The sequence below is a fragment of the Emydura macquarii genome, unplaced genomic scaffold (genome assembly GCF_026122565.2).
Source record: "Emydura macquarii macquarii isolate MOO-44397 ecotype Brisbane River unplaced genomic scaffold, CSIRO-AGI_Emac_v2 contig_629, whole genome shotgun sequence".
Classification (NCBI taxonomy): Eukaryota; Metazoa; Chordata; order Testudines; family Chelidae; genus Emydura; species Emydura macquarii.
The window spans coordinates 3,683,157-3,701,254 of NW_027130766.1; positions in this window are offsets into that span (position 1 = coordinate 3,683,157).

The window sequence follows — 18,098 nt, forward strand, 5'->3', positions numbered from 1 at the left end:
GGGCTTGTGTGCCAACCCCCCCCCCGCCACCCCCCCCTCGGCCCTGCCCCGGAGTTTGGACCCCCACACCGCCATGACGGGGTGCCCACCTTGAGAATTCTGGGGCCAGCTGCTCAGAGGCGCTGGTGGTTCCTTCTCGCCTCCCTGTCCCCCTCGGCCGCGTGGCCTCCTCGTCCCCCTTCCCTCCGGCCCCAGCCACGGCTCCCCACCCGGCAGTCAGCCAGAGACCCATGTGCCTGTCCCTATAAAATCAGGCCATCTGGTCACCCCAGGTCTGCATGTAACTGGGCTGCCCCGAGCCGGCGCCAAGGGTCGCAGCCTGTGGCACGGAGCCCGTGGACAGCCCGGTCTCGGTGCGTGGCCCACGCACAGCGTGGAGCACCACGGGCTCTCCCCCCGGCTGAATTACCTTTGCAGGTCGGGCTGCTGTGTTATTGGCGGGTGGGGACGACACCAGCACGGAGCCCACAGCCTGCACTTGGGCCGGTGTGCTTTAAATGCCAGGGCCGATTTTTAGTGCCAGGCCGTCACTGGCTGAGTCTGAGGCATGGGGTGGGAGTGCCGGTCCTTTATGGAAACCAGGCCCCAGACACCTGGAGTCAGGCCCCCCCCCCACTCAGCAGCCGCTGTTGAAAATGACACTTTACGGCCGTAATCAGTGGGAGTTCGGGCCTTGAATATCTCTGTGGATCTGGGCCTGAATCACTAAACTGCTGCACAGTGAGTCGGTAGCAGAGCAGGGGAGGGAACCCAGGGGTCCTGGCTCCCAGTCTGCCTGCTCAAACCACTAGGCCCTATTCTCCCCCACAGCTAAGAACAGAACCCAGGAGTCCTCTCGTCCAAGCCTCCTGCTCTAACCACTAGGCCCTATTCTCACCCACAGGAACAGAACATTGCTCTAACCATTGGACCCTCTCTCTCCCCAGATCTTAGAATAGGTCTGACGGCTAGAGCATGATGGGGGGTCAGGCCAGATGGGTAACACAGTCAGGAACATGAGACCAGTTGTGGTGGAGCCCGTTGCCGGGGGGGGGGGGGGGCGGGAGTGGTTCTAAATGCCAGCGCTTCGTTCAAGAGACGGCATTGGACATGGATGCATGAGACTCATTCTCCTGTGAATGTTTCTGGAAGCTTTGATAAATGAATCGTACACCGATCCTGGCTGGTAATTAGTGATAATTGGAGTCTGTCCTGGTGCACATGGGTAAGCCAAGCCATTAGTTCTAGACATTGAAAACGATCAGAGTCACTCCCAGCCTGGCTGCTGCCTGCCTGTTTGCAGGTGTTCCCGTTTGAAGCACAGTTGTGAGACAGTGAACGTGCTGTACTGCTGCAAGGCGAGCGTGCTGGAGTTTCGTGTGTCTGGCTGGCTGTCTTCCACCCCAGCAGAGCTGCGGCTCTGAGAATTTGCAACAAACCATACAAGAAAAAAGAAAAGGTGCTAGCCACCTTACAGAGGAGCACCTCGTGCTTTGCCAGCCACCTGCTTTGTGAGAGAGCGATTCCCTCCTGACAATACTCTGAACGCTTTTCAGCGGATCTCGTCTACTTCCCTCCCTGTGGGAAACTGAGGCACAGAGCAGTGGCACGGTGTTCTCAGGGCATCTCGGTAGCAAATTCCGGCATAGAACCCCGGAGTCCTGAGGCCGAGTCCTGTGTCTTCTTGAATACATCCTCCCCTCCCAGCTCCTCTAATTTCCACCTTTTAAGTCTCCAGCTGTTGCTGTTCTGGGCTCGATGCAGGGATTTCTGGGGGAGGGTCTCTGGCCTGTGTTATACAGAAAGTCAGACTAGATGATCACAACGGTCCCATCTGGCCTGGAAGTCTCTGCATGTATTTCACTCTCCCCAGACCATTGACGGCCCCATGATGTGAGAAGCTCTGGACTAAGCGAGAAGCCCCGTGTGGGATGCAGTTCCTGAATATGTTCTCACTTTGTCTCTTATCAGAATGACCTGCCAAGGCCTTTTAGACACGTGATGACGTCGTTCCAAGCCAAAGCCGTGAGTTGGGGTCAGCTTTGTGTACCTGGCCGAGCGTTTCAGAGCCCGGGCCAGCTTTTTGTTGACTTCCCAGGGTTTGCGCTTGCATGCTGGAAGAGGGAGGTGGTTGGTGCGTTCTGCTTTCATTTCTCAGGCACTGAGAAAAACGTGATGGCAACAAGGCAGCGGATTGTGCCAAGGAGGGAATGGAAAATTTCAAAGGGGCCCAGAGCCAGCTGTGCTATAGAGAGGGGTTGTCGGTAGGAGAAAACAACCCGTCAAGGGCATTGGAGGGCGGGAGGAAATGGCTCAATGGTCTAAAGTCCCGTTATCAAAGCTGTCAGCTTCCTGCAGAGATTCAGGCCTGCTCTGTGCTGGTTTTATACTGGTGTAACTAGATCGGCCAGGAAGGCGATTATTTTACCCCATCCAGTGGGTAGGAGCCACATCATGGCTCCAGGACCCCCTGGTGCTAGGTGCTGTACAAACACAGAACAAAAAGGAAGCGCTTGTCCCAAAGGGCTTCCAAGGGAAGTGTACACTGTATCCCCCGGGTGGGGTGTCGGCAGTGGGAAGATAAGCTAATGGGGATCCCTTAAGTATCTGGAGGTTTCTGGGGTTCTCTGGGGAAGGCCCCCTCTTTTTTTTTTCTGGAAACCATTTGCAGAAATAAAAAGAGTCAGTTTTTGGTAACAGTTGTTCAGGGTCTGGGGTCCCGTCCCCCGCCCCATGAAAAACTGGAAAAGTTGATTGAAAATGCAAGTTTCCTGGGGCAAGGTTGGCTTGGGATGTAAAATTGTCTTTGCATCAAAAAGATGTTTGGATGGAAACCAATCGGCAGGATCCCTTTTGGCTGGTGTGCGGCTTCTGCCCCCTTCAAGCGCAGGGGCCGCGCAGATCACCTCCAGCGAAAGTGTAGCCAGCGACTGGCGGAGAAGGATTATTAGCTAATGATCACACAACCTAGACCATGCCTGACGAGGGTTTGCCCAACCTGGTCTTACAAGCCTCCAGGAAGGGCGATTCCACAACCCCCCTTGGAAGCTTATTCCAGAACTTCACTACCCGGAGCGTTTTCCCTGATATCTACCCTAAATCTCCCTTCCTGCAGAGTAAGCCCATTACTCCTTGTCCTGCCTTCAGTGACCATGGAGAACAATTGATCATTGTCCCCTTTATAACAGCCCTTAACAGATTTGAAAACTGTTAGCAGACCCCCTCCGGCTTTTCCCTTCAAGACTAGCCATGCCTGCTTTTTTACCCTTTCCGGGTTTCTAAGCCTTTTATCATTTTTGTTGCTCTCTTCTGGACTCTGCAGAATTGGACACAACTTTAGGCCTTACTAGAGCAGGAGGGACAATGCCCTCCCCTGTCTTACAGCCGATGCTCCTGTTAACATGCCCCCGAAATGGGATTAGCTTTTTCACAGCTGCATCGCGTCGCTGGTTCACATTCAATTTGTGAGCCACTCTAACCCCCTGACCCTTTCCAGCTGCACGCCCGCCTCCCCAGTTAGTCCCCGTTTTGTAGCCGAGCGCGTGTTTTTTTTCCTTCCTAAGTGAAGCACTTTGCCCTTGTCTTTACTGACTTTCATTTTGTTGAATTCAGCCCAGTTCTCCAGTCGGTCGAGGTCATTTTGAATTCTAACCCTGGCCTCCAAAGTGCTGGCAACTCCTCCTAGTTTGGTGTCATCTGACAATTTTATAAGCATTGTAAAATCTCCTCCATCACCCCAGTCATCAGTGAAAATATTGACTAGGACTGGCCCCAGGCCAGACGCCTGCAGGACCCCACTGATTAGCGTTAAAGCTGTTCTCCTCCCCTGACCCCCGTGGCGCTGGATGAGCTGTGGCGGGGCTCTGCTGCCCCCACGCGCTCAGGCCATGGGGTTATTCCGCACCCAAAAATGAGATTAAAACACAGGTGCCAAAATGCTTTATTGTGGCAATCGGCGGGTGTCGCCCTGCGCTGGCTTCCCCTTCGGTACCACGCAGATGAGAAGCTGCTTGTCTTTATCAGTTTCTGCGCCTTCCTACCCCTCTGATTGTGCCGTGGCTTGTGTTTCGGGTACTCCCTCTGCCCTGCTAATGATGCAGGTCTTGCTGCCCCATCCATTTCCTCCCATCCCACAGGGTGAGTCCTTCGCCCTCCTGATCCCGCTTTGCCAGCCCCCGACTCTGCTGTTAAGTCTCCCCTTAGCACTGAGCTCTGCGATGCTTGCAAGATGTGACCCTGAGTGTTTGGAACCGAACCGGCTCCTCCCTGCAACCCGCCCTCACCCCTCCTGGTTCAGGCTGCGCTCTGGGAGCAAGAGGTGGTGTGGGGGGCGCTTGCCACCCCGCTGCCTTCGTTAGGCAGGTAGAGGAGGACTTGAGCCCCCCGGGCGGTCAGCCAGGTGCCCGGATCTTCAAAAAATGGGCACGGCGAGCTGGTCCCTGGCGAGTTGTAGGCATTGCCAGCAGGTGGGGCTGGAACACTGCCGTGTCCTAGAAGAAGCATGAGCCCTGGCGCGAGTCTCTGCGGATAAGCTGGGGCGGAATGGAGCTTGCTGACAAACCTGCTCAAACGGGGGCAGCCAAGGGTGTGGGGTGCAATACACCGCAGTTCTCAGGGCTGGGCTCAGCTCCAGTGTCCTGCCATTGATGGGCTGGGGGCCGTGCCTCTGCCTGAAAGGGAACCAGAGGTCTGATCTTGGCCCCATTGCCAGGGTAGCGGGGGAAGCTCACCGTGTCCCCTAGGCCAGTGTTCTGGGGTCTCCAGAGCTCTCAGACCCTACTGATCCTTTTGTGTTACTGAAGCACTGACTTTCAATCCTGTATCGTGCCAGGCGCTGCACAGACCCAGGCGGGGACGACACTCCATGTCCCAAAGAGCCTCCAGGCCAAGCAGACCAAGGCAGGATTGTTCTCCCCATGTAACAGATGCAGAACGGAAAGTGACTTTCCCAAGGTCACACAGGGTACCTGTGGCGGAGCTGGGAACCGCACCGATGTCTTTTCAGTCCTAGTCTGGTGCCTTCACCGCCAACTCGTCCTTCCTGGCCACGGCCTTCACCAGGCTGGAAAATGTAAACGGGAAGAATGAAAAACTAGGCCAGCCCAAAACACAGAAGGTGCTCGTGGAGTGTCTGTGTTACCCGGGACCCACTGGACGGGGCTCGTGTTCTTGGAGCCATTGTGGGTAGTTCTCTAAAAACATCCGCTCAACGTACAGGGGCAGTCAAAAAAGGGAACAGACGGTTAGGAACTGCTAGGAAAGGGATGGGTAACAAGGCAGAAAATATCCTCATGCCTCTACAGAAATCCATGGTGCACCCACATCTTGAATGCTGCGTGCAGATCTGATTATTCCATCTCCAAAAAGATTTACTGGAATTGGAAAAGGTACAGAGAAGGGCCACAGAAATAATTAGGGGCATGGAACAGCTTCCATAGGAGGAGAAATTAAAAAGACTGAGACTTTTCAGCTTGGAAAAGAGAGGACTAAGGGGGGGATGTGATAGAGGTCTCTAAAATCTTGACTGGTGTGGAGAAAGTGACTAAGGAAAGTGTTGTTTACTTCTTCACATAACACAAGAACCAGGGGTCACCCAATGAACTGAATAGGCAGCAGGTTTAAAACAAACAAAGGGGAGCATTTCTTCAGACAACGCGCAGTCAACCTGTGGAACTCCTTGCCAAGGGATGTTGTGAAGGGCAAAACTATGGCAGGGTTGAAAAAAGAACTAGGTAAGTTCCCGGCAGGACATCCTATTAGCCAGGATGGGCAGGGAGGCTACCCCGTGCTCGGAGTGTCCCTAGCTTCTGATTGTCAGAAACTGGGAGTGGATGAGGGAGTCGATCACTCCATGATTGCTTGTTCTGTTCATTCCCTCTGCAGCACCTGGCACTGGCCACTGGCGGGAGCCAGGACACGGGGCTGGATGGACCCTTGGTCTGCCCCGGTGTGGCCGTTCTCACAGTCTAGGCTCCAGAACGCCCTGACGGATGGAGCTGGTGTCTGCCTGCTGCAAGGCCGGCTCCTTTCCAAGGCGCGAGTGACCTAGCCCAGGGCCGCACCCCAAGGCCTGGTGAGGGCAGTGGGAGTCGAGGGCGTTCGATCGATCCTTTGTTAGCAGCAAATGCGACTCCGCCTGCCGCAGGCCGAGGCTGTGGCTCTGTTCTTGAACCAGCTGCTCCGGCCAGCACGCTCCCCCCCCGGGAAGGTGTCCCTCACACCCCAGGCCAGGGGTACACCAGCTCGTCCCTTCTGGGGCTCGTAAGGGATGCCCTTGGGCTGCCTGCCGCTTGCTGAGAGCTGGGCTCGGGTTCTTGCTAGGAGCCGAGCGGCCCGGCCGAGGGACGGCACAGCTCACGGTGCGACGGTGGCAGGACCTGGCTATTGACACCAGGGGGCATCATTGCCACGGCTCTTGCAGCCCGCGTGTTCGGTGCCGCGGGTTAGCGGCTGTCCCTTGACTTCATACCAGGCTGCCAGCCCGAGGGTAGCTGGGTAAATCGCCCTTGACGGCAGAGCTGGAGGGATGGAAACGGGACCTGGCCCTTCCCCCGAGCTGTTTGTGAGACATGGAGCAATACAAAGCCGCTGAGGCATAGTTAATGGGACGTAGACGCAGAGATTGTGTAAGGGATAGTTTGGCGGGCGTGTGTGTGCATTGCCACACAGCAGAGCTGGGTTCGAATTGCATGCCCCCCTGCCTGGAGTGCCCTGACGGGGGCGCTGTGCGTTGTCACACGGCAGAGCTGGGTTCGAATTGCGTGCCCCCCTGCCTGGAGTGCCCTGCCGGGGGCGCTGTGCGTTGTCAGATTTGAGCTGCAAGCGTGCTCTGCAGCACAGCAGAGGCGGCTCGGGTGTGAGGCCGGTTCTCCCGCGCTCTGCGGGCTGAGGCCATGGTGGCTCTGCCTGGCAGCGTATTCAGGTGGCAGCCCAGAGACTTGCTTTCCAGGAGAGCCGGGAGGGATTTGGTATCAGCCTGGCCTAGGGGTTAGCTCAGACCGGGCCGCGTGCTGGCCTGGTGTGCTGCAGAATGGCCCGGGGCAGCTCAGATCTGGCCTGCACGACACCCAGGTTGGATCTTGAGCCACAAGCCCTCGGCGGTGAAGTGGTTGGAGGCCGATGTCGCTCCGATGGTGCGTATTTGTGGTTTTGCTTCCTGGCCTCCCCTCCCTGGGCTGCATCCTTCTCCAGCCCAACCCAGCTTAGTTACGCCACATGGCGGCCGGCAGCCTGTTTGGCGCCGCTCCCCCTGCAGGTGCCTTCTCTCAAGGGGGAGCTAGGAACATGACGGGAGGCAGTGTTGCCTAGTGGACGAGCACTTCACTGGGACTCAGGCGACCTGGGTTCTGTTCCTGCTGCGTGGGTTGGGGTAAGTGACTTTCCCTCTCTGTGCCTCAGTTTCTCCGTCTGTGAAATGGGGATAATGACAGTGCCCTCCTTGGTGAAGGGGTTTGAGATCTCGGGTGGGAAGCACTACAGAAGGGCTAGGGATTATTGTTATCATTTGACCCTTTCACTATCCAGCAGTAGCAGCACGAGGCGCTGCAGCGGAGTCCGGACTCTGGCGTTTTTTTTTACCACGATGTTGCTAGCCCGGCTCTGAGCAGGCTCAGGGGACACAGAGCCCAGGGTAGCTTCCCCGCTGCTGCTCCCACCCACGGGGAAGGAAGGCTCCTACTTTTCCTCAAGGCCGGAGAGTCCGAACTGCTCCCCAAGAAGTGGCCCATGCAGGTGAGAGCTGGGGCCGCGAGGCAGGAGGCTGGGATGCCCCTGTGTCTGCAGCGGCCTATGCCCTCCCTGCTTTGCCAGCTGCCTGCTTTGTGAGAGAGCGATTCCCTCCTCTGAATGCTTTTCAGCAGATCTCGTCTACTTCCCTCCCTGTGGGAAACTGAGGCACAGAGCAGTGGCACGGTGTTCTCAGGGCGTCTCGGTAGCAAATTCCGGCATAGAACCCCAGAGTCCTGAGGCCGAGTCCTGTGTCTTCTTGAATACACCCTCCCCTCCCAGCTCCTCTAATGCCCCACATTTTAAGTCTCCAGCTGTTGCTGTTCTGGGCTCGATGCAGGGATTTCTGGGGGAGGGTCTCTGGCCTGTGTTATACAGAAAGTCAGACTAGATGATCACAACGGTCCCATCTGGCCTGGAAGTCTCTGCATGTATTTCACTCTCCCCAGACCATTGACGGCCCCATGATGTGAGAAGCTCTGGACTAAGCGAGAAGCCCCGTGTAGGATGCAGTTCCTGAATATGTTTTCACTTTGTCTCTTATCAGAATGACCTGCCAAGGCCTTTTAGACACGTGATGACGTCGTTCCAAGCCAAAGCCGTGAGTTGGGGTCAGCTTTGTGTACCTGGCTGAGCGTTTCAGAGCCCGGGCCAGCTTTTTGTTGACTTCCCAGGGTTTGCGCTTGCATGCTGGAAGAGGGAGGTGGTTGGTGCATTCTGCTTTCATTTCTCAGGCACTGAGAAAAAACGTAAAGGCAACAAGGCAGCGGATTGTGCCAAGGAGGGAATGGAAAATTTCAAAGGGGCCCAGAGCCAGCTGTGCTATAGAGAGGGGTTGTCGGTAGGAGAAAACAACCCGTCAAGGGCATTGGAGGGCGGGAGGAAATGGCTCAATGCTCTGAAGTCCCGTTATCAAAGCTGTCAGCTTCTTGCAGAGATTCAGGCCTGCTCTGTGCTGGTTTTATACTGGTGTAACTAGATCGGCCAGGAAGGCGATTATTTTACCCCATCGTGTTTCTCTTTCCAGTGGAGCCACATCATGGCTCCAGGACCCCCTGGTGCTAGGTGCTGTACAAACGCAGAACAAAAAGGAGGCGCTTGTCCCAAAGGGCTTCCAAGGGAAGTGTATGCTGTATCCTCCGGGTGGGGTGTCGGCAGTGGGAATTGAGTTAATGCCATAGCAGGCTCATCAACCTCTGTGTGGCCAGCCACCGCTAGAGAGGGACTGACCGACAACCAGCAGTTACATGGCTGTATAAGACAAGAGACAAATGGCGGCTGGCGGGGGACACAATGAGCCAGTATAGTTCTCTAATAACAGTAGGTGCAGCTGGCAGGCTGGGAAGTCCGTGTTGAGGGTAGAAGATAATAATGGGGATCCCTTAAGTGTCTGGAGGTTTTTGGGAGGTTTTTGGGGGAAGGCTCCTTCTTTTCCTCAAGTCCGGAGAATCCGAACTGCTCCCCAAGGAGTGGCCCATGCAGGTGAGAGCTGGGGCCGCGGGGCAGGGGGCTGGGGGCTGGGATGCCCCTGTGTCTGCAGCGGCCCATGCCCTCCCCGCTCTGCGGCTAACCACAGGCCTGTCAATGCGCTCGATTCACTTAAGGAAATCACGTCTCCCAGAGGAGCGGGCGCCCTGGCAGCCGACATGCCAGACAAGGGCTCCCCGGGCTGGTGGGCCTGGCCCCTCTGCCCCAGCACCTCCTGCGCCTGCGTCATCTGCCCCTGCGCAGCCCGAGTCTGCGGGGCTCCGTTTGCAGCCGCCACAGAGGGTCGCGCAGAAATGGGGCATCTCACACGGGGCGGCCGGCCCCTTTAAGGGGAGGGCAGCCCCCTCCCATTAGCTCGCCCCCTCCAGGCCAAGACTTAAGACCTGGGTTCAATTCCTGCTCTGTAAAAGACGCTGAGCCTGAGGGATGGAGCTGGGGGTGATTAGGGTTGGAGTCAGTGGAGGAACGACCCAGAGCGGACTTGTCCCCCCATATCCGAGCGAGCGCCCTGGGGCAAGCTCCTGGGGAAAGCACCCCGAGATCTTCCCGGGGTCATCTTCCGTTCACAGAACCGGGTCTTTTCAGGCCGGTGTGTAGCTTGCTTCCCCCATGCGCCTGGCTCCCAATGAGGCTCCCTGGGCCCCCTCTCCCCCCCCAAAGGAAGCCGCGATGCATGTGACGCCATTACAGCCAGGGGAACAAACACCAGCCCGGCGCACAGCCGCTAAGTGGCTGTATGTCACCCCATGGCGCTGATAAGGGAGCCGGCTTTGCGGCCGCTGCTGGGGAGAAGGTTTTTAGTGCGGCGCTCTCTGAAAGCGTTGGGCCATAAAGCTCAGTGAGGCCTTGTTTACACAGTGGCTCCATTTAGATCTCCCCGGAGCAGCAGGAAGGGCCGGCTGGGAGCAGCTGAGAGGCCCAGAGCCCCCCTTTTCCCGCAACCCCCTTGCCCCAGCCGAACGGATGCAAAAGGGGCCACGGGGCTGGCACGATCCCTCCTTGGGCACTACTCCGGTGCCCGGGATCCTGTGCCCGCTCGGCTGCCCCAGCTGGAGACCCACTGCCGTGCAGGGTGGGAGAAGAGGCAGCTGGGATGGTCGTATAGGGCAGCCCTAGTCTAGGTGGGGCACGAGTCACCCTCTGGCTTTAGCACCAGCAGACAGAGACACCTGGTTCATTGAAGGGGCCAGGCTCCATTCCTGCTCCATGCCCAGCCGAGCGCCAGGGCCCGGTGCTGGGAATCAGCAGGATGGTTCCCTCCTCCTCCAATCCTGGCTGCCCCGCACACCGGGCAGCTCTCACCCTCCTCCTTCCCCAGAATTTCACCGCGCTCCCAGTACCCCTTAGCCCCACTGTACAGAGGGGGAGACTGAGGCACCCCCCAAGGGGAAGTGACTTGCCTGGGGGATTGCGCAGCAGGCTGGCGGGGAAGCTGGGAATAGCCCGTGGGCATCGCGGCCCCGTTTCCTGGAGGCCAGCAGGTTTGATTTGCCCTTGTTGGGCATCTGCAGAGACATCTCTCAACCCTTGGACGCTGGACGGGAGACCAGGGCTGAGACGGGTCGAGGGCAGATTTGTGAGCGCTAGGCAAAGCCAGACCCGTTCCAGTCAGAAATGAGGCGCACGTTTGACCGCCTTGGGCGACCGGCCATTGGAACAAACTCCACAGAGCCGGGGTGGATTTTCCGCCCTGAGGGCTTTGCATCCTGGAGATGCTGTTGTCAAACCCCAGGTGCTGGGCTCAGTGCAGGAGTGACTGGGGGCTGTGCAATGGCCTGGGCTATACAGGACGTTGGACGGGGTGAGCGAACCCTTAAACCCTGTGCATCTGTGAAAGGAGCTGGGGCTCCAGCCAAGAGAAGCCGGGGCAACAGGGCCTTGACCACCCGGGATGCAGGCTCGGAGAGCAGCTGCTGGGGGGAGTTTACAGCTGCTGTCCGTGGGGCCGGACAAAGAGATGGGCTCTGATCCCAGTCCTGGATTCAGAGCCGCCCCCACCTTCCCGATCCGGGTCAGAACTTTCTGCCTGGCCCGCCTCGCTACCAGGGGCCTTAACCGAAATCCTCTTCTCCACCAGGGGGCTGCAGAGGGCCGGGGGGGCAGGAGGGGTACTGGAGTGTAGTCAGAGCATCGTCAGCTCTGTCAGGGCATCTCCTGTCTGCCTCTGGGACTTAACACTGATCCCTATAGAGGAAGCAGCTAGCAGCCCCTTTGCAGAGTCTGTGGGTCTAAGTGTCTTAGCAGCGGCCGGAGCAGGAGCTTGCTGTGCCCGTGGGGCTGCTTTTTATTGCTGTGCAAAGAGAAAACGACGCAGCCCCCCTCTGCCAGCAAACCCCAGGGTAGGGTGGTAGAGCTGGCCCAATCCGCCCGCCCCCAGGGCTTCCTCTCCCTGGATCCAGTGCCTGGCTGGAGGAAATAGCAACAGGATTGGGCCATGTGGGGCAGGAAGGGCCGTAGGTCTGGGTGGCAGGGAGGGGGTGGGTTGGCTTGTAGCCTTCTGAAAGGGCTGTTGCAATGATCTCAGGGTGAAGTGCAGCAGAGTCCCGGGATGGAAAGCAGCGTCTGGGTCGCGTGTCCCAGCCACAGGCGATGCAGAGCACAGGTTGTGCTCAGCGCCCGGAGCCTGGCCGGTGTCGGGGATCGGGTGCTACAAACCATCCCTCCACTCAGGGCGACGACTTGGCGAGACCAGGCGAGCAAGGTACGTCGTTCCGGGAGGGGTGGGCAACGTGCTCACCTGGACGACAGCAGCCACAGCTACGTGTTCCGCTGGGCTATCAACCCCCAGGCTTCAGGGCATGAGCCAACTACTCACCGGCAGGGGTCAGGAAGGAACTTCTCTGGGGCAGGACCCCCAACCCCTGATCAGTAGGGGAGAGAGGGCAATGAGCCCTGTGGTGCCTGGTGCCCCGGCTTCCCAGTGCCCAGGCAGTTCCCCAGCCTGCCTCCTGCGCCCCCTCCAGAGTAGCTTTTCCATCCTGCTCTGTGACCTTTGGAAAATTGCTGTTTACAGCCTCCTTGGTAAATGGTGCAGAAGCCGCCTTTACCCAGTCCCTTCACCGAAGCTCATGTCAACAGCGCTGGCTCTGGGGCCGCGCGAGTGAGCTGGAGTGGCTGAGTGCAGGTGCGTGCTTGGCCCCTGCTTAGCCAGCCTCTGGTCGCCTGTCGCGCATTCAGACGGCTCCCCTGACATTTGTAAGTCATTCGAGAGGATTAGGCCCGTCTCTGTGTCAACACAGGCCCGGGGAAGGGGCAGGGCCCCGGGCTGTGCTATTTACTCTGCCGGGGCTTTCAGGAAAGACACGGCCTGACTGTGATTGGAAAAAAAATCAATCCCGCCTGGGTTTTGGCCGCCAGCTGTTAGCTTAGCCAAGCGGCAGCTCGTTCGCGTCCCGATCGCTGGGGGCCGGCCTGTCCCCTCCCCAGCGATCTGGCGGGGCTGCTGCTGTCCTCCCTTTGGGGGGCGCTGGCCCTGTCCGGTGCAAGGCGTGACCCCACGACCTTGTACCTGGCCACCCGGCTGTCTCGGGGCCGACTTTCCGGCCCGCTGAGCTGACAGCCAGACTGAGCGACCGGGCGAGTCTCCCTCCAGCAGAGAGGAGAGCCGGGGCGGGCTGCCTCTCTGACGAGGTCTTCGTGTGCCTCCAGTTGAGCAGGTGGCTACGGGTCCCTCGGCACCTTTTCATCTCTCCAGCCGTCACCATCCCCCGGTTGTTCCCCGGCTGCCGACGGGCGCTGGCTTGGGGCAGGAGTGCCACACCCGCCTGGCACCCCTGGAGCTCACTCAAGTCCACAGGCTGGTCTAGGGCCAGTGCCCTCCGTGGGCGCTGGCCGTGCCCAAAGGGGGGAGGCAGGAGGGATAGGTGTGGTCCCCTGGGCCACTGCCCCCGCCAGGCACCATGACAGCTCCCCTGCCAAAGGGGGATACCCCGGCTGCCGTCCCCTGCAGCCCTAGGGGTGCCAGGGCCTCCCAGAGCGCTGGCTGGGCTAGACAGCACTGGCCCCACGTGATCAGCTTGCCATTGAGTTCAGTGGGGGGGCAGCAGGCACCTGGCACAGCTCAGGATCTGGCCCAGCGCCAGGATCGGGGCCCCAGAAGGAGCCGAGGGCAGGGGTGGTGATGCTCAGGGCGAGGGACCGAAGGGCCGCTCCATCTTCCGTTAACCCCGCGTGGCTTGTGCTGCTCGTCCTTCCTGTGCTGATTTACCCTCTCCCCGGGGCTCCGTCGCGTTTGCCTCCTTCGGCGCCTGAGTCACTGCCGGCTAATCCCGTCAGGGACCTGCCTCGTCCCTCTGCCAAACGACCTCCTTCCGCAAATGTGCCGGCGGCTCCCGGCGGGCGGAGGGGACGCGTGAGCCTCCTGCCAGCCCCAGGGAGGGGACGTCTCACTCAGCAGTGCCCTGGGCCGGACACATGCCGTACGCGTGGAGCAAAGCCCAGCCCCCAGCCCGGGGCTGTTTGGATCTGGGGGCTCTGGTGTGGGCCCGGCTTTAGTTTCGTGCTGGGATCTGGGAGAGAGCTTGGCCTTGCTGCCGGAGACGTGGGTTCAATCCCAGCTCAGGGCCGGGCTCTACGTGAATGTTACAGCCCGGGCGTTTGCCACGCGGGGCAGTTTGGCATTGGGGTCGCCCGGCAGTGAGGAGGGGGTGTGCTGAGCCCCGTGGAGTAGCTGGGCCTTGTTGTACTTTGAGCAGGTGCAGTTTTCACTCCGGCTTTGGGGCAGGTTCCCAGTGTGGTACCAGAGGGAGCAGGGGTACTGGGCATGGGCTGGAGCCAGTCCCAGGCGTGGCACCTAGGGGGATCAGAGCCGCAGCGTGGCAGGACCATGGGGTCAAGCCTGGGCTGGTGGCGTTGAAGAGGCGTCTGCGGCAGCAGAGCCCTGTGTGTACGCGGAGCTTAGCGTGGCCGAGTGCCGGTCTGAAGCTGCCCTGGGTGGGGGGTGCTCGTCGGAGCCACGCGGGGGGGGAGGCACTTGGCATTCAGGGGGCTTCCTTGCACCCATGTGCTGCCGGCAGAGGGGGCTGAGAGTTTACGGCTTGCTAACGAAATGAAAACCCTGGCGTTGCGTGAGGCTCCCGGTGGCCGAGCGCAGTGGAATCCGCGTCCCCTGCTTGGGAGGGAAGCAGCTCCAGATCTGACCCCGTGCTGGCTCCCCTCTGTGCTCGCCAGAGCCTCTCCCGCTGTGCTCGGGATCTCCTTTTCGTCCCCAGAGCCGTGGTGGCACATGCGCTCCCTGCCCGGGGCCCTGGAAGCGACGTCCCCCCCGGGGAGGCCGGCCTGAGTCACGGGGCGAAGGGCAGCTGCTCACCCCGGGCTGGCAGTGCTACGCGGGCGCGGGAAACCAGCGGGAGCGGGGCCGGCGTGAGCGGCTGAACGGCTGCCATCCGTTTGGATTAAGGAGGTCAGGCCGAGACGGGCGCCGGGGCTGCTGCTTTGCTACGGCTCCCGTCTCTCTGCGGCACGGAAAGCCCCAGCAGAGTTTGGTCTGGGGTGAAAACCGCCCGCTTTGCTGGAGACGCTGGTAAAGATCACACGGCGTCACGAAGCACCTTGGGGTGGGTGGTGGTGCGGAGGGAGGATAGAGGGAGAGAAGCCGGATCTCTTCGTTGTCTTTAGCCTGGGAAGCGCTGCCTTGCCCATCTATTCCCAGCAGGGGGTGCTGGCGGGCTGGGGCAGGAATGCGGGCGGGGGTGGGGCAGCTCATTCTTATCCCCGAGCCAATTTCCCAGGCCGCCCTCCCCAAAGGGGGGTGCGTGTGGCAGGGGGCGTTTGCTGTGGGCCTGGCAGCGGGGGGGACGGGATACGATCCTTTCCCGGCTGCCTTTGTTTCTCTCTCTCTAATTAACTTCCCTGATGGTCACGTCAGCCGTTATCAGCACGACACAAACCGGGGGCCCCACCACCGCTGCCACCATGCCCAGGGTGGCATTAGAGAACCCTCCTGGCACGGGCTGTGCGGGGCTGGGAGTGACACATGCTGCCGGGAGCCTAGGGTGGAGGTAGGATGCCAGGATGGTGTCATTGGGGAGGATGATTTGATGCTACATGGAGTTTCCTCTGTGACACCAGCCGGATGTTCGGGGATTGCTATTTAATGGGGCCATAAAGCATAATGGCCTGGCTGCTAATGAAAAGCTGCTAATAGCCTCATTGCACGGCTTCTGGATGCTGGGGGAAGGTTGAGCGGGCCCCAGCACTCCCTTTCCAGAGCAGCATGCGTCCCAGAGCGCCTTCCAGACAGACAGGGATGAGCTCATCCGCTGCCGGGATGCAGCTGTTGCTGGGGTGGAGCGGCCTGGCTGTGTGAATACTGGCCCGGCCTGACCCGCTTCACCCCGTGAGAATGCAATGAGGGCTCATTTCCCGTCTCCATCGCCTTCCCCTGGGTCTCAGGCCGCCTGCCCTCGTCAGCCCCACCCGCGAGCTGCCGGCAGCGTGGGAGAAGGGAGACAGCCGTTGTCTTTTACCTCTGAAACCGGAGCTTGAGTCTGGACTGAGTCACGAACGTTGGCAGGTCTCCGCTCTGTCCGCCCCAGCACCCAGGGGTCCGTGACACCGCCCCGCAGAATCCTGGCTCAGAGCTCAGCCCCGGCCCTGGAACGGCTGCCGTCCAGGCGCTCAGAGCACTTGGGGAACGGTGCCCAAGGGCTGGGCTGGGGTCCTGGCTGGAGCAGCTGGCGCTGCGGCATCTGTGAGCAATTTGGGGTCAGGAGGATCACACCTCCCGCCTGACATGCCCTGCTGGACTCCCTCGCCGGGGCCCCCTCATCTCCTGATGCCTGGCATGTGCCGGGGGAGGGCCGCCCCTCTGGCTGAGCCAGCACGCCCTGTCTCTTGCCTCTGGACCTGGGAAGGGGGTGCCAACCTACCCAGCTGTTGCCAGGACCCAGTGCCAGCACCAACGCTTTCCTAGGGTTCTCGGGCGCAGGCTGGGGTGGCCTGTGCCCTGGGGGAGACTCGCTGGGGACAGAGGTACCACTAGAGCACCGAGCAGGGACGGGCAGGTTCTCTTCTCCTCACCCTCCTCTTCCTGTCCTCGGGTTTGCTCCCAGCCTAGCCCTCAGGACCCCACCTCCAGCGTCACATGGCAGAGGTGGCAGTAGCCCAGCTCACCTACTCCCAGTCCTGGACCGGGGCATGGGCGGTCATGCCTAGTGGTCGGAGCAGTGGCGGTCAGACCCAGGGGTCAGGAACCGAGCAGGGCTGGAGCATGGCTGGGAACTAGGTAGGCACAGGAGCAATCAGCTGGTCCAAGGCTTAACTGCTGGTCCGGATTCCTGGCACCCTCCCCACCCCATGGCAGACGTTTCACGCGGTGGCAGAGGGGCTGGTGGCACCCTGCCGACACTGGCTCTGGTGGGGAGCTGCCACTTGATGTCAAAACCATTTGCACTGGAGAAGACGCCGCAGGGAGCCGTCCCGTAGGCGACAAGGTCCAAGTCACCTAGTTGGTCTTTTCCCAGCTGTGGGTTCAGAAGACACGGGCACTGCAGGATTTGACCCGCCGATCCCGTATGGATTGGAGATTCCCCAAGGGTTCGGTGGGGGGGGAGGGGGGACACCTGCAGGTCTGGTGACTTGTTGTGTTCTTGAGTTGAGCGGAAAGCCAGGCGAAGTGTCACGAGCAGAGCTGGTTGGGAGATTTGCATCTCAACACTTTTGCACTGGGAAAACGCTCTGTCCCTTAAGCTGGATTTATTTTTTTTTTTCAAAATCCGATTGATTCCGATGAAATTTCATTGGGAACCAAGCGGGGGAGGAGAAAGTTTAGAAAATGCCAAAACACTTGTGGAATGAAAAATGTCTTGAGTTTTCATTGTTCTTTTTGGCCCCAGGCGGGATGGATCCCCACTCCCCCCATCTTCACATTTTTCACGGGATGGAAAAAATCTCTTTTCTGCCCAGCTCTCATCATCTAGCGTAGCTTCCACCCCAGTGGAAACCAGATTCACTTGGAAAGGCCAGTTATGGGGGAGCGGGCGAAGGCAGCTGGCACCCCCATATGGCCAAGCTGTTTTGCGTGTCTTTCTGGGTGGGTAGCCGGTTGTGGCTGTCTGGAGATCGCGGGGCTGAGCGTTCTCCATGACTTTCCTTCCAAATGCTTCTCTGGTCTGCAGCTACTCCCCTGGTCCATTCACCCCATCGTGTCTGCTCTGAAGGCCAGATTTCCAGGTGCTCACCACCTCTGCCTGGCGCCAGAATAACAGCAGGACTCAGCACCCACGGGAAGACGGGCTCAGCTTTTCAAAAGAGGCCAGTGCAATTTTTTTACCAGCAACATTTTTGTTTCCTTCTAAATTTTCTGATATTTTTCCCCCAGTAAAAGCATCACAGACTGAACCTTTTTTACCCAATATTTTTTTTAACCCCCAAAACACGAATCGCCCTCCTCCAGTTGTCACTTTTTCCTTTCAAACTGAAAAATATTCTCAGGAAATTTCCAAGGGAAAGAAAGGGAAACGTTTCCAAAGTTCGGCAGTGAGCAGTGGGTGGTTTTTTAGCTCCTCTGCTCACTCCCCAGTGTGATTCAAAGTATCTGGCCCTTATTGATTCGCTTCGTTAGGAACTGAGGTCTGGAAAATATGGGCCCTGGTTGTGGGATGCCCCTTCAGAATTCTTTCCCACTTACCCTGGCAGGTGACCCCAAAACCACAGGGGTCACGGCGCTGGCTCTGATGTGGCGATCAGATAAAACGTCCAGGAAAGAAAGCGCAAGTGTTTTCTTTGGCGAAAGGACATCAACAGCAATCAGTTTAATCTGTGTAAAAAATACCCTTGTCCCGGAACCTCCTTAACCGATCAATTTGGGGCCAGGCGCATGTTTAAACAAGATAAGGGAGTGAATTAGCCAGACCCCCGCTGCCGCTGTGTACATTGCAACCCAAATTCAGTTTAAACAGATGCTG